The 13,586-nt window shown below is 39.3% G+C and overlaps 1 pseudogene across 1 annotated transcript; it reads left to right on the top strand.

The window, feature by feature from the left end:
• Positions 1-476: 476 nt before the first annotated feature.
• Positions 477-1,782, top strand: LOC149152076 (serine carboxypeptidase-like; annotated as a pseudogene). Its single transcript, XR_016263376.1, has 4 exons — positions 477-567; positions 709-966; positions 1,131-1,264; positions 1,351-1,782. The product of XR_016263376.1 is annotated as a serine carboxypeptidase-like (transcript).
• The last annotated feature ends 11,804 nt before the right edge of the window (positions 1,783-13,586 follow it).

Genomic DNA, 13,586 nt, shown 5'->3' with positions numbered 1-13,586 from the left:
TAGTTAGTTCATTCTTGTTTATTGTGTGTTTTTACAAACATTTTGCAGTATGGTCCACTTTTTATCGTTTTTGATAATATATCTCATGTATTTGATACTTGTAGACCTTTAATCCATAAAAAGCAGCCCAAAAATCTCAGAAATAGACACCTATAAATATAAACTAGTCATCAAATTTCAAGGAATATTTTTTCATGGGGCCAAAATCCTATTAAAATTTGGAACAAAATGCATATTTTCATATTTATGAGATGTATACTTTGTTTACTGAACTAGATTTGTATGTGTTCATATTGAAATCTTGTTACTATGTTTTAAATTGCGAGAAGCTTGATGGCTAAATGTTGTTTGCTTTATGATCCTTAGTTACCATTTGTGAAGTGTTTTAAGTAACTGGTTACGGCTGATGTTATGCTGGATCCTTTATCGAAGGTTCTTAATGTAGGTTCTGATTATAGCCGGTGTGATAACTTGCCAGGTACCGAAGGGACTGTCACATGCTTTGCATCATACTTGGTGTGCACCTCAATTTTCAATTCCATTATGGCATTAGCTGGGAATATCAATGTAAGACTTAAATTCTAAATACTGGACAGCCAGACATTATGTTTATTTTATCAGCATTTTGTATCTTAAAATGTAGTTTGTCATCGTTGTTTTATATATCTTACGATATTTTTTTTCATTATTTTGTTTTATATTTTACAGTACTATGATGTTCGGAAGGAGTGCAATGGTGGCCTGTGCTATGATTTTCAAATATGGAGAATTACTTAAACCAGGGTTCCGTTAGGGATGCCCTGGGGGTTGGCAGCCGAAAATTTGTCTCCTGTATCCCCTTGGTTTATGAAGCTATGCTTACTGACTGGATGCGGAATATGGAAGTTGGCATTCCAACACTCTTGGAGGATGGTGTTAAGTTGCTAGTTTATGCAGGAGAATATGATCTCATTTGCAATTGGTTAGGTAATGATACTGTATACATATAACATATTGTTTTTGTTTTGGAGAATGACTTTATGATTTAGGTGTTAAGTTTGTTATTAACTTATTTGTAGTTGTGTTTTTCAGGCTTGTCAGTATAATCTTCAAAATTGAAAAGTTAATTGTTCAAATTATGTGTCTTTCAGGCAAGTCAAGATGGGTGAATTCCATGGATTGGTCTGGAAGTGAGAATTTCAAGAAGGCACCTACAAAATCCTTCCTTGTAGACGATAAGGAAGCAGGTTTAATAACCAGTTATGGACCACTCAGTTTTCTCAAGGTAAAAGGCACTCGATGATCATCTTTGATTTCGTTGTACAAGTAGATAATTTCTTCCTTACATAATCTTCTATTTTGCTGCACCAGGTTCATGATGCAGGTCATATGGTCCCAATGGATCAGCCAAAAGCAGCCTTGGAGATGTTAAAATGCTAGACACAAGGAAGTATTACTGACGACAATTCTCAATTTTTAAAGAGAGTGACGGAGATGCCAGAGAAGAATTTCGAGAGTTAGTTATCTGCTTAACTAGGAGAATTGCTCTCTTAACCTAGATTAATGTAACTATTTCTAGATTTGCAGTAGTGTGCATCCCCAAAGATGTGTATTTTCTGATTTGGCAAAATAATTGTGCATTGGGACCATTAGTCTTGCTAACTTGTGTCAAATATTTTGATGGCCACTTTTTAACTGTATAGAAATAGTGCTTCTTATTGCTTACCAAGCCTTGTGGAATTATGATTATACATGGTGTTAAAGTTATATTCAAGAACATGAATAGTATGTCCTGTGTTCTTATTCCAGCATGTTCTGATGTCCTAATGGATGAAAGAAATTGTAAATTGGATGAAAGAAATTGTAAATTCAACAAAAATATTTGGTTAGAGTCTCGGGGAATTCAAATCATGATGCTCTTAGCCTACATTCAATTTTATTGACAATGACATGAAAACATTTATGTTGTTTGCAATCATACAAGGGACGCCAGTATTGTCTACTTATATTTGAATTGGAGGCTATGTGGTTTGGTTGTGTTTCACTTCTCGTTCGTTCTATTATTTTATTGTTGAATATGCCTGTTTCCTCTTTTTGCCTCTTATCCCTTTATAAGCCTCTTGGACATTAAGTGCTTGGCATGGAAATATATGTCCATAAAGCACATGGACTATCTACAGTCCATCAATGCTTGTTGTTGCTGCTGTCTACACTGCTCGATGCACTTTGAGGAAGGATCCATGTTGGAACAAAACACTTACCCTTCATACAGGCTACTCTGAAGCAGACCTGAAGTAAGCCTTAAAATTTTTAAAGCATCATGATTTTACTGATTTTACCCTTCTAAAGAAATCCTACTCCTAGACATTTTAGATTTCTTCATCAATTACATGCAAGCATTGTTGATCAGCTACGGCCAGAACATTGTGTCTTGATCAACTATATGTTGGAACTCAGCTACTAACACCCTATCTGAATTGAATCTTTATCTAATACTAATGCACATACTAAGCGTCTGGAGGCGTACGCACATTTTGTTAACTCTGTACATTGAGGTAATAACATTTATGTGCATTGTTCCAGGGAATGTGCGTATTTCATGGTTGATTTTCACCTAAATACGGGAAGAAATAAGCTGAGAATTGTTCATAAGAAGTATTCAGATAGTTGTAGCAAGTCTATCTTTTAGCAACTCTGAGAATTTCAGAATGAGATTGCATCACATGACATTGACTGACATAATACATTTTAAATGGTATTTTTTGGATTTCAGAACTGATGCTTATGGGATTCATCTTGTTTCTACTGACCATTGGAGAGAAGCCCATTTCTAAGATTTGTATACGAAAGGAATGGCTTATAGTATGCTTCCATGTCAAAAGGAATAATCAATGGCTCCTGCTATCAATCATTGTTCTGAGGTGGACACCAAACTCTATGTTGCGTATTCGAATTTCCCAATGCTATTAGATGTTACTTAGATTGTGTTAGTCCATTTGATATGATTCAAGATATTTATGATAGTTTGATAATTATTCATTCCCTCTTGATTCAAGGGTAAGTATCCTCTGGTCTCCCTCACTGGCATGAACCAGCTCCACTACTTCATCTTTACGTTGGCAACTGTCCATGCGTTATATAGTGTCCTAACAATCGCCCTAGCAAGAGCAAAAGTAAGTGCCATGGGAAATAACTGATCTTCTCCCATGTCATTCAGTTTAAATTTTTTCTCGGTTTGAATTTGCTTTCATATCTTCATGCGTTCGAAACATCTTTAACTCAATAGTTTGAATTATGGACATTTATTTTTTTTTAAATAATTTTTTATATTGTCTCTAGAGAGACAATAGTTTGAATTATGGACATTTATTTTTTTTTAAATAATTTTTTATATTGTCTCTAGAGAGACAATAGTTTGAATTATGGACATTTATTTTTTTTAAATAATTTTTTATATTGTCTCTAGAGAGACAATAGTTTGAATTATGGACATTTATTTTTTTTAAATAATTTTTTATATTGTCTCCAGAGAGACAATAATTTGAATTATGGACATTTATTTTTTTTAAATAATTTTTTATATTGTCTCTAGAGAGACAATAGTTTGAATTATGGAATTGTCTCTATTAAGACAAAAATGTAATTGTCTCTAAAAAGACACAAATGAAATTGTCTCTAGAGAGACAAATCAAATTGTCTTTATAGAGACAATAATAATATGTGTTCTATATTGTCTTTATAGAGACAAAATTTTGAGACATTATATTTTGAGACACCCGCTTAGAGACAATATTTGAGTTTCTTTTTGTCTTAAGTTAAGACAATTGACTCAAATATTGTCTTAAAACCCCCCTACATGTAGTAGTGTTGGGACTCAAACTATAAAAGCTTTGCTTTCACTCTGCCATGGTAAGTTGACTCAAAGACCAAGTGATAGGAGAAAATTCAAACACAAACCTATGATAAAAATTGTCAAGGCCCAAAAAGTTGTGAAGCTCTGTTAGAGTGCTCGGGCTGCCCAATCCAAAATGACTTGGATCTTACTTGGATCCACATGCATGCCTTTCTCATGAATGATGTAACCCAAATATTGAACTTGTCTCATGCCAAAAGTTCATTTATTCAAGTTGGCACATAGCTTGTGCTTCCGCAAGGTTTGAAGGACTTGTCAAATGTGTTGCAAGTTCTCTTCGCAACTCCCAACTCTTATGAAGATGAAGATTTCATCTAGATATACAACCACAAACAAGTTGGTAAAGGGGCAACAAGATGTCATCCATCAACCTCATCAAAGTTTCAGGGGCATTTGTCAACCTGAAAGGCATGACCAACCACTCAAAATGGCCCTCCTTAGATTTGAAGGTGGTCTTCCATACATTCGTGGGTTCTATTGGAACTAGTGATAACCAAACTTTAAATCAATTTTGCTAAAATACTTGGCCATTTTGAGCTAGTCAAGAAGGTCATCAATCTGTTGTATTGAATATCTGTTCTTGAAAGTGATTTTATTTAGTGCCCAATAATTAATGTAGAGTCTCCAGGTCTCATCCTTCTTATGTATAAGTATAATAGGGACCCTGCAAGGTGAAGATCTTGGTAAGATGTGCCCCTTTTGCAGCGACTCCTAGATCAACTCCGTGATTTCTTCATTTTCGAGAATATAGTGGTCGTATATTGACCCATTCAATAGACGTTATTCAAGAGTCATATCAATAAAATGCTTGACCTTATAATGCAAAAGTACCCCTATGGGCGAGGTTTTCAAAAACCTAATGTGAAAATTCATTCAGATTTGCGAAAAAGTTAAGACAAAATAGAAAACAAAATATATCTACAATAAAAAAATCCATATGAAAAACACATATCCTGGATTAATACAAAATTTGAAATGAAAGATCCATTAGGGTATGCTTGCTATGCTTCGTCTTATAGCTAAAACCCGTTGCCCTATGTTAATTGCATTATTAAAGGTAAAGCGGTGCCCTACAAAAGTCATACCCTACAATTATCTACAAATGTGAAGCGCTCAAATAGTCTAGGGGGGAAGTTCAACATCAAACGTCAGAAAACAGTGCCTTAATGAATAACTATAAACAATGTTGACCAAAACATTGTGCAGCAAGCTGGATGAGGCAATTTTATAGCATCACGTAAATGAGTAACTATAAACCATGTTGACCAAAACATTGCCGAGCAAGCTGGATGTGCGAATTTTATAGCATCACGTTTCAGCGAAGAACTGTTCTCTTAACTTTTATTAGAGCTTATATATTTCAGTGAAGTACATCTAAGTTGGTTTATTTTGAGGACTTTTTATTAAATACAATAATCTAGTAACATATATTATTTTTTAATAAAGTTAATAAGAAAATATAACTCGAATTTTACCATAATTTAAAATTTGCGTACATCGGAACAAAATTCTCGAGAAATTTACCTCATTGAAGACCAGCGTAAATCATAAACATTAAATAAAAAAATGAGATGAATTCCAACTATTGGAGAAAAATTTGTGCAAGTGAGAGTAAATTACTACAATTGCTTATAACTAATATCGTAATTCATTAATGAATCAAAACCCAAAGAAAATAATAGAGAAGCTTCGCCAATGGCCAACTTATTCACAGTCGATGATCGTTTCGTCGAGCAACAAAAAAATATACGATTCATTTATGTGATGCTCAAATATCGCAACAACTTACATCCGAAAATCACGAATCAATGTGATATCAACCAGGCAATGTGCAATTACATCCAAAGGATGAAATGTATATTTAATGGAAGAATATCAATATTGGTGGTACTCTAAAGAATGAAATTATTGTAGGGAGAAACCGGTCAGCCAAGTGGGAGAGTAAACGCGAAATGGTGGGCTCGCAAACTTTCAGTATGGTCTAGCACCAACATAGTTGCCAGCATGTGATAAAGGTGTCGCCACTGTTACATTTGATGGCTGCGCATCCAACTTGTTTTCTCGAGACGATGTGAGTCTAGTGGGTGCATTCTTGCCCCAAGTTACAAATATTATCTGCATGGTTATACCGCTTCATCTCATCCACCCATGCAACTATTATCTGCATGGTTATACCACTTCCTCTCATCTGCATGGTTATACCGCTTATGGTGCTCCAGCTGTTGTTGCTTCCCCAGAATATGTTCTCTCCGAAAGGCCCATTGGAATGCTGGAGGAACTAACTAAATAAAAAGTTCAAAATATCTTCAAAGAAAGAAAGCGCATATCAACGATAAATAGAAGAACTAGCACCCTAGTGGAAGTAGGAGTAAATTTTTAGAAAAAATCATCCTATGAGCACCTAGAAAACTGTCAAATATGCATTCACTTGAAGGCAACGAAATCTTACCCTGTCCTTGCGGTTTTGAGAAGAAGTAAAATAAGGTGAGCAAAATCAGAAGAATGGCTTAAGTTATTAATTGCTTCCCGAATAACAAATAAATGGTTGAGTGATTCATCGCACGAATTCAACGAAATTATTTTTCCATGAAACAGTGGAACCAGAGACTTTGCATTTCTAGTTTCTTTAAACTTAACAGTTCAGGTATATAACTTGTGGGTTTCAATGAGAAGATATCTGAAACTGGAAAATAAGGTGAACAAAATCAGAAGAATGGTTTAAATTATTAATTTCTTCACCAATAACAAATAAATGGTTGATTGATTCATTGGACGAATTAGGCTATTTTTTTCCATGAAACAGTTGAACTAGAGACTTTGCATTTCCAGTTTCTTTAAACTTAATAGTTCAGGTATATAACTTATGGGTTGAAATGAGAAGATATATGACACCCAAAATTGGATCTAAAATCTGTAGCCAGTTACTCCCAATAGGCATCTCCTAGAAAATCACCTTAACAAGTGACAAACTCCTTTTGTTCGTTGAATTTAAAGCAAAGTGGCAGCTTCTTAGGATCAAAGTCCTCTACTTGATTTGGAAGAAAAGAAATGAAGCACTTCGTAGCAAGGCACAAACTGAACAATTTTTTACTGGTATGTCCGTACCCTGATTTGTGCAAATATTCACTTGCAGAACACTGTCCAAGTCCAGAAGGTTGAAATGAAAGTGGCATACTTGTGCAACAAGGAGCCCCCTAATCACTCTATTTTCCCCTTAGCTTGTTGTAGGCAATCCCAGTGCTTAGAATCAAGTCACAAACATTGGGTTTGTTGGGTTGTTCAACAAAGAAGGACATGGGAAGAATGGCATCACAGTTAGCCTCCATTGCTTCGACAACACACTGAAAAGTTCCTTCAACTAGTTCTCACTTTTTTGAAGCCAAGAAACCCCCAAGCCCAAACAAGGAAAAGATGGACGAGAACCTTTGTACCATACCTTGAACAAGTCATTGTGAGAGGTTCACCAAATCTAATATCAACAATTTTAGATGTACCTATTTGAATGCTTAATTTTGATTTCCTACTTGTTGTCTTACTTTTTCTTTGTGTTCATATTCATCGATGTCACTAGCTACTTTTGGAAACTATTTTAAACAATTGAACACACATGTTTTCCCTTTTATCAAATAACACCTGGAATGTTTCTTGTGCTAATCCAATTGCTTTGAGCTCGATTATTTAACACAGATTCTTGTGGTAGTCCAATTGCCTTAAGTTGGAACACAGATATAACAGTTCTCCCCTCTCCATTACTCTATTTCATTAATAGTAAATTCTTGGCTATATAAATCCAAATTCAAGTATTATGTGGCTTTACTTTTGCAAGAAAATAATTTTTTTAGCATTTTTAACAGAAACTTTACTTAATTGTATATCATCCCTCCTATTATGCCTCTATGTTGGGCGTGGAATCCCCCCAAGGCATGTTTTGGGGCTTAAAGCCCAAGTTTTGACCAAGACTATTATAAAAGACTTCATGGATTGTGGACACAGAGCACGAAGTCATATTAGAGTCACAAGGTTGTCCACCCTTGTTTTTGTAATGTAATGTTGGCTTGAAAGATCCACCCATGGTCTGCGGACCATGGGATTGTATAAATAGAGCGAGGCTCTAAGTGTAGAAATAAGAAAGGAATGAGATGGATAGAATAAAAGTATGATGAGTCTGAGGGATTGAGCCGAAGTGTAAAGTGTGTCTTTGGGTCGTAGAGTAGGAGAAGGCTCTGCAGCTGTGTGCGTAGAGGCCTAGTAGTCCACAGTTGAGTGCGTGGATCCCTGCAGCTGAGTGCGCAGGGCAGGTCGAGTCTGTAACCATGGGAAGAATTAATAAAGAGAAGTTTTACCATAATTCTATGTATTTTTTCCTATTTTATGTATTATTAGGTATAATTTGCAAGTGTATTGTTTATTTGTTGCGCGAACTTATATGAATGTGTTGTATAAATAAATATAACATAAGGCCTCCATTTATGCGAAGATAATTAATCATTAACAGTGAAGAGTGCTACTCCAGCAGCGTGAGAGCCCCACAGTCATTGGTTAGGGCTACACGAAAGCGAATACATCAGGGCGCGAAGGACAGGGAAGTGCACGAAGTGACCTGCACGCAGGGACTTACAATTGGACCGAACCAACCCCTCAGACATCTCAAGGGTGTGGAAACTTGGTTCCAACATTCCCCCATACTACTTCAGGTGAGACCTCAGTCCGCACTCCATGGATTGTTGCCGAAAGGGCCAGTATTATAGGGATTTGTTTGGCTAATTAACTTTGAACCTGGGTCAGGCCCCAACAAGCCAACAAATGGTTCTGTTTCCGGGACTGGGATCTGCATAGAGATGTCTGATGTCATATCACTAGAATCCAACAAAGAAAGGAATTGAAGATTGGTTGGATAGGAAGATTCACGAGTTCGCGGCACAAGAGAATAGGAATCCACGACTATCAAAAGAAGAGTGGTTAGACTGCTACTTGTACACAGAGATCCATAAAAATTTCTTTGCATCTTTCTCTACTGAGATGTACGCGTGGATCACGAAGCTAGCAGATAGCCAAGGAAGGTGCAAGCTCGACAGACCTAATGTGTGGACTCCAGAATTGGAGTGTGGATTGGAAGCATCGGAGGATAATACCATGCAGGCTGTGGACCACTGGCTTGATCAAATTATAGGAGGATTCATCACTGAGTTCGCAGTAGATACTTCAGTCAGCTACAGCGAAGCAGAGCGACACTTCCTCAAATTACTGCAAGGTAAGTACGTTAAGTCTTTGAACACTTGGATTAAAATTCTACTATGTGAAAAGCGGGTTATGTGGATAAATTAATGTTTGGGGCTATGCAAAGTGGGAGAATCTACAAAAACGAAGGTAGTACAGAACTAGAAACTAGCCCCTTGATTTCACCTCCGCGAGGGGACGGGGAGGAGCTCGTGAAGGTATCACCAAGAAGTGCAATAAATTTGATAAGGAAAAGGATCTTGTGCATACCACCGCCACCCACGCCACCACCAGTTTCACTTTATTCACCCCCATCTTCGCCCATACCACCTCCACCATTACCGTGAGTCAATATGGCAAGCGCAATAAAATTGCCAGTGTTCAAGGGAGTAGGAAATGAAGATCCAGACCAGTTGTGGTTCATGATAAGAGTTGTATGGGAAGCACAGGGAGTCACGGATGACAATATAAAGAAGGCAACATTGGTCATCACTCTGCAGGATCACGTGCTAACCTAGTACATTAAGCATTTTAATGACAATCCGAATGCAGGGATCATAGACATCCAAATTGTGTTGAACAGGGAATTTTGCAGGTCGAACTCAGAGGCGCGGTCAATCATTAGGTTGAAAGAGATCACAATGCTACCAAGCGAGACCTCTTGGGAGTTGGATCAGAGGTTGAAGTTCACAATTCGTGAAGCTAACATGACATTGACGAATGGACAACACCATGAATGGTTTGTAGCATCGTTAACACCGCATCAAAGGAATGCATTATTACAACAGAGGCTAACAACTCAGACCGAGGCCTTGGAGATCGTGATGAGACTGCACAAGACCCCGATATAGGATCCCAACTTGGGAGTTCAGCAGATTCACGAGCAATTAAAAAACTTATGCCTTGAGATGTAGAGTCTGAAACAGAAAAGATAGCTCGCCGAGAGGTGCGCGATGACAAGGAACATTGTCCAGTGTTCGCAGATTACCTCATGAGAGGAGGACCAATGCCATTGAGACTAGAGCCACAGCATGACCGAGCGCAGCACCTGCAAGGTGGTGTGCATTTTGTCAAATAGAAGGGAAGCATGCTACGGATAACTGCCATTTGTTGCAGAAGTACACATAAAATTCACAACAATTGTTCTGTAATTTTTGTAGGTCAGTGGGACATGATGAGCACACCTACAGAAGCTATGAACTGATGATGGATAGGACTCCCACCTATAGAGTTCAAGCCGAAACATGACCTCTTGACCAAAACGCAGGGATGGCGCGAACCGAATTTCAGGGGCGCGAATGAGGGTGAGGTGGAGGAGGACCTGAAAGAGGTTGCAGATAGCTGATATGTTACAGTTGTGGAGGACCAGGACATTATGCCTATGATTGAATGAATTTGACGCGTCCATCATGCCTTTATTGTAAATTATTTGATCATGAGACGAATGATTGTCCTACACTAATAGCAAGGTTGCGTGACAAGGGAGCACTCCAACTTCCCCAGACTCAGAACCTGCAAATGATGAGGTCTAAGCTACGCGAGGAAGAACCTAATGTAAATATTGTGCTCCGAAGTGGAATTATGACAAGGGATGACAAAGGGAAGCAACCTGAAGAGAGTACTTGGGCTCGCAAGGCTCCGATGAAAGAACAAGAGTTTTATTTGGAGTGCATTAAGGAAACCTTCATGGAAGCCAGGGAGAGCTTCGCTAATGCCTCCACTTCAGGAAGCAAGGACAAGCGAGAGCTGGAAATGGACCCATCAATGATCACGACATTCCTAGAAATGTGCATGAAGCTGTTGCATGACAACAAGGTTGTAAAGGGGCTGCAGGAACTCATAAATAGATGCGGTGGGACCGCACGAGGAGAATCGTGTGTAGTTCGAAAGATTGGAAAGCACGTGATGAGGACTAGAAGAGAGATGAGATTGACCGAAAAAATTGGGGAATACGAGGTGGACCAAGTGATTCTAGACCTAGGATCAAACGCGAACGTTCTGCAGAAATAGACATGGGATTGCATGGGAAGACCTACGTTGCAATGGTATTCTATCCAAATATGAATGGCGAACCAACAAAAGATCCTACCTATGGGAAGATTGCAGAGAATCACAATGGATATCGAAGGAGCAAGTGCACTAGAAGATTTCGAAGTGATAGAGATTGTTGACGACAACAATCCCTCCCCTGCACTACTAGGAATAGATTGGGTCACTGACATGAATGGGGTGATAAATATGAAGAAGCGCAAGATGAGTTTTAAGAAAAAGTCTCTGGGCGTAGTTGTACCCTTGGACCCTGCAGAAGGATTGCGCTAAACAGAGCTAGTGTGCGACTATGAAAGCGATGACGAGTTGGATTGCATATACAAGATAATTGCGTGAGAGCAAGACTAGGTAAATCCAACCGTGGGTGGATGAATCTCATGGGAGCACAAAAAATCCTGCACATCAGATTTAGACGAGGAGATATAACGATGGCAAAACCGGTTACATGAGGTAACCACACTAAATTGTAACATGATGACGAGATCCCTACATTGCATATCAATGGAGCTAAGGGATCTACCTATGTATGATGGGTTAAGTGAGGTAGATGACTTCCTGAACAAATTAGAAGGGGAGGTGCTGGAACAACAACGTGTCGAAGCTTTGAAATGGGTACTACGCGTTGTGCCCGCAAGGTGGTGGGGTACACACCAAGGAAACTTTGAGGACTGGCGCGAATGCAGCAGAATGATGTGCACGCAGTTTGGGAAGCCTAAGATGCGATTAATAGATAAGATTGTCGGACAAAAAGGTCCACGTGCCCACCTATCCAAATGGATATAGGAATATGGTACGAAACCTGCGTGGATGCACACAACCTTCGTGTTAGGAGACACAGTCAATAATTAGTTTTGGGCAAGGTAATGGCACAAATGACCCCTCTAGTTGGAACCATGGAGTATGGAAAGACCAAGTGTGCAGAAGGTTATCCACGCAGAATCCTTTAATGAAGTATGTGAAGCGTTGAACAAGATACACAAGGCACAATGGACTGATTGGGACCTGCACGTACCAGCGGTTCTATGGGCTTATAGGACCACGTGCAAGAAAATAATGGCATAGGCACCTCCAAGGCTGGAGTATGAAGCAAAAGTTGTAATCCCCATAGAGTATCAAATGCCTATTCCGCACATAGCAGCACCGGTGGATACGACAGTTTGCGGAACCTTAGAAGTGGGGGTCGCACAACAGAATGAAGCAGAACACATGAGGCCTGATGAAGACATCTGATAGGGTGAACTTAGGCTCCAATAACTTATGAAAGAAAGGATGCAATTAAAGGAGAAAAGCGCTTTGGTAGAAGCAGAAGTCAAGAAGCTTGAGGACAGGATCAAGAAGGATTTTCTCGATAAAGAACCTGGGGTGATAAAACAAGGTGCGCACGATCACATCGACGAATTTGAGGACTACCGCTGAGAATTGATCAGCCTGATGCCTTGGATTGGGTTGCATATTACTAAATGGATCAACCATGGTGGCATGCTGCAGATAACAAAGTGCGCAACATGGCCGATAACAAGAAAATGTGGGTATTTTCCAGGAAAGTGATGGATGATCGGATCAAACCCTAACCAGGTGGCACGACCACCTGACTAGCCGTGGGAAGTACAGTCTTAGTGCTCCAGTAGTGGAAAGGAGACACGGGACTATAAACTACTCTGTTGGGGAGCTGCGCAACGTTGGAGCTGCGCGCGGAAGCAAAGTGTAACAAGGTCCGCGACCGCGCAAGGGGGGTTGCACTGACGCGTGGATTGGCTAGAAAGTGACCGTTGGAGTCACTATTCATGATGTGATGCTCGTCTTGAGACCAAATGGAGTGGGCGAAAGGCATTTAAGATGTGCTTTATGGGTGATATTTTCGAAAATCTGCCACCAAGGGAGCATTAATGAACCGAATTTAGGGGGAATGGTCGAATTCAAATTCAAAAGGCGCTATAAATTAAAGAGGGTTGCCCAGCAAACAACACTTGGTCATTTTCAAATTGAGTTGTTGTATGCCCTGCGTATTCTGAGCCGAGATCTGTTTGCCTTGTGCCCAGCGTTGATTGAGCCCCTAATTACGCAATTGAAAGATTTATAGACCAGCAAGATGGCAGTGTCACAAGAAGTTAGGGTAGTTGCAAAGATTACTGCTAAAGAGGCCGCGCAGGCCTTGATTGTGGGGGATGCCCCTGAAGGCGCCGGGATTATGGTGGAAATCCGTAAATCACTACGCACATGCCGAAATCAAATAAATACAAATAGTCGATGGTTCCGGTGCGTGTGTCCCCACGAAACCCGCTGCGCACCAGGTTTACGATGGAAGAGAAAGGAAAAGAAATTAATTTGGAAACCGAAGAGGAGGAGGAAGACCTGGAGGACCTTATAATTGAAGAAGACAAGGACGAAGGTATGGAGGAAGAAACGAGTCTTGCACACCCTTCAACAA

This window comes from Pinus tabuliformis, chromosome 9, assembly GCF_031772625.1.
Source record: "Pinus tabuliformis cultivar Carrire ecotype Pingquan chromosome 9, CPIR1, whole genome shotgun sequence".
Taxonomy (NCBI): Eukaryota; Viridiplantae; Streptophyta; class Pinopsida; order Pinales; family Pinaceae; genus Pinus; species Pinus tabuliformis.
The sequence above is the reverse complement of the archived record's forward strand: the minus strand, read 5'-3'. Positions and strand labels throughout refer to the sequence as shown.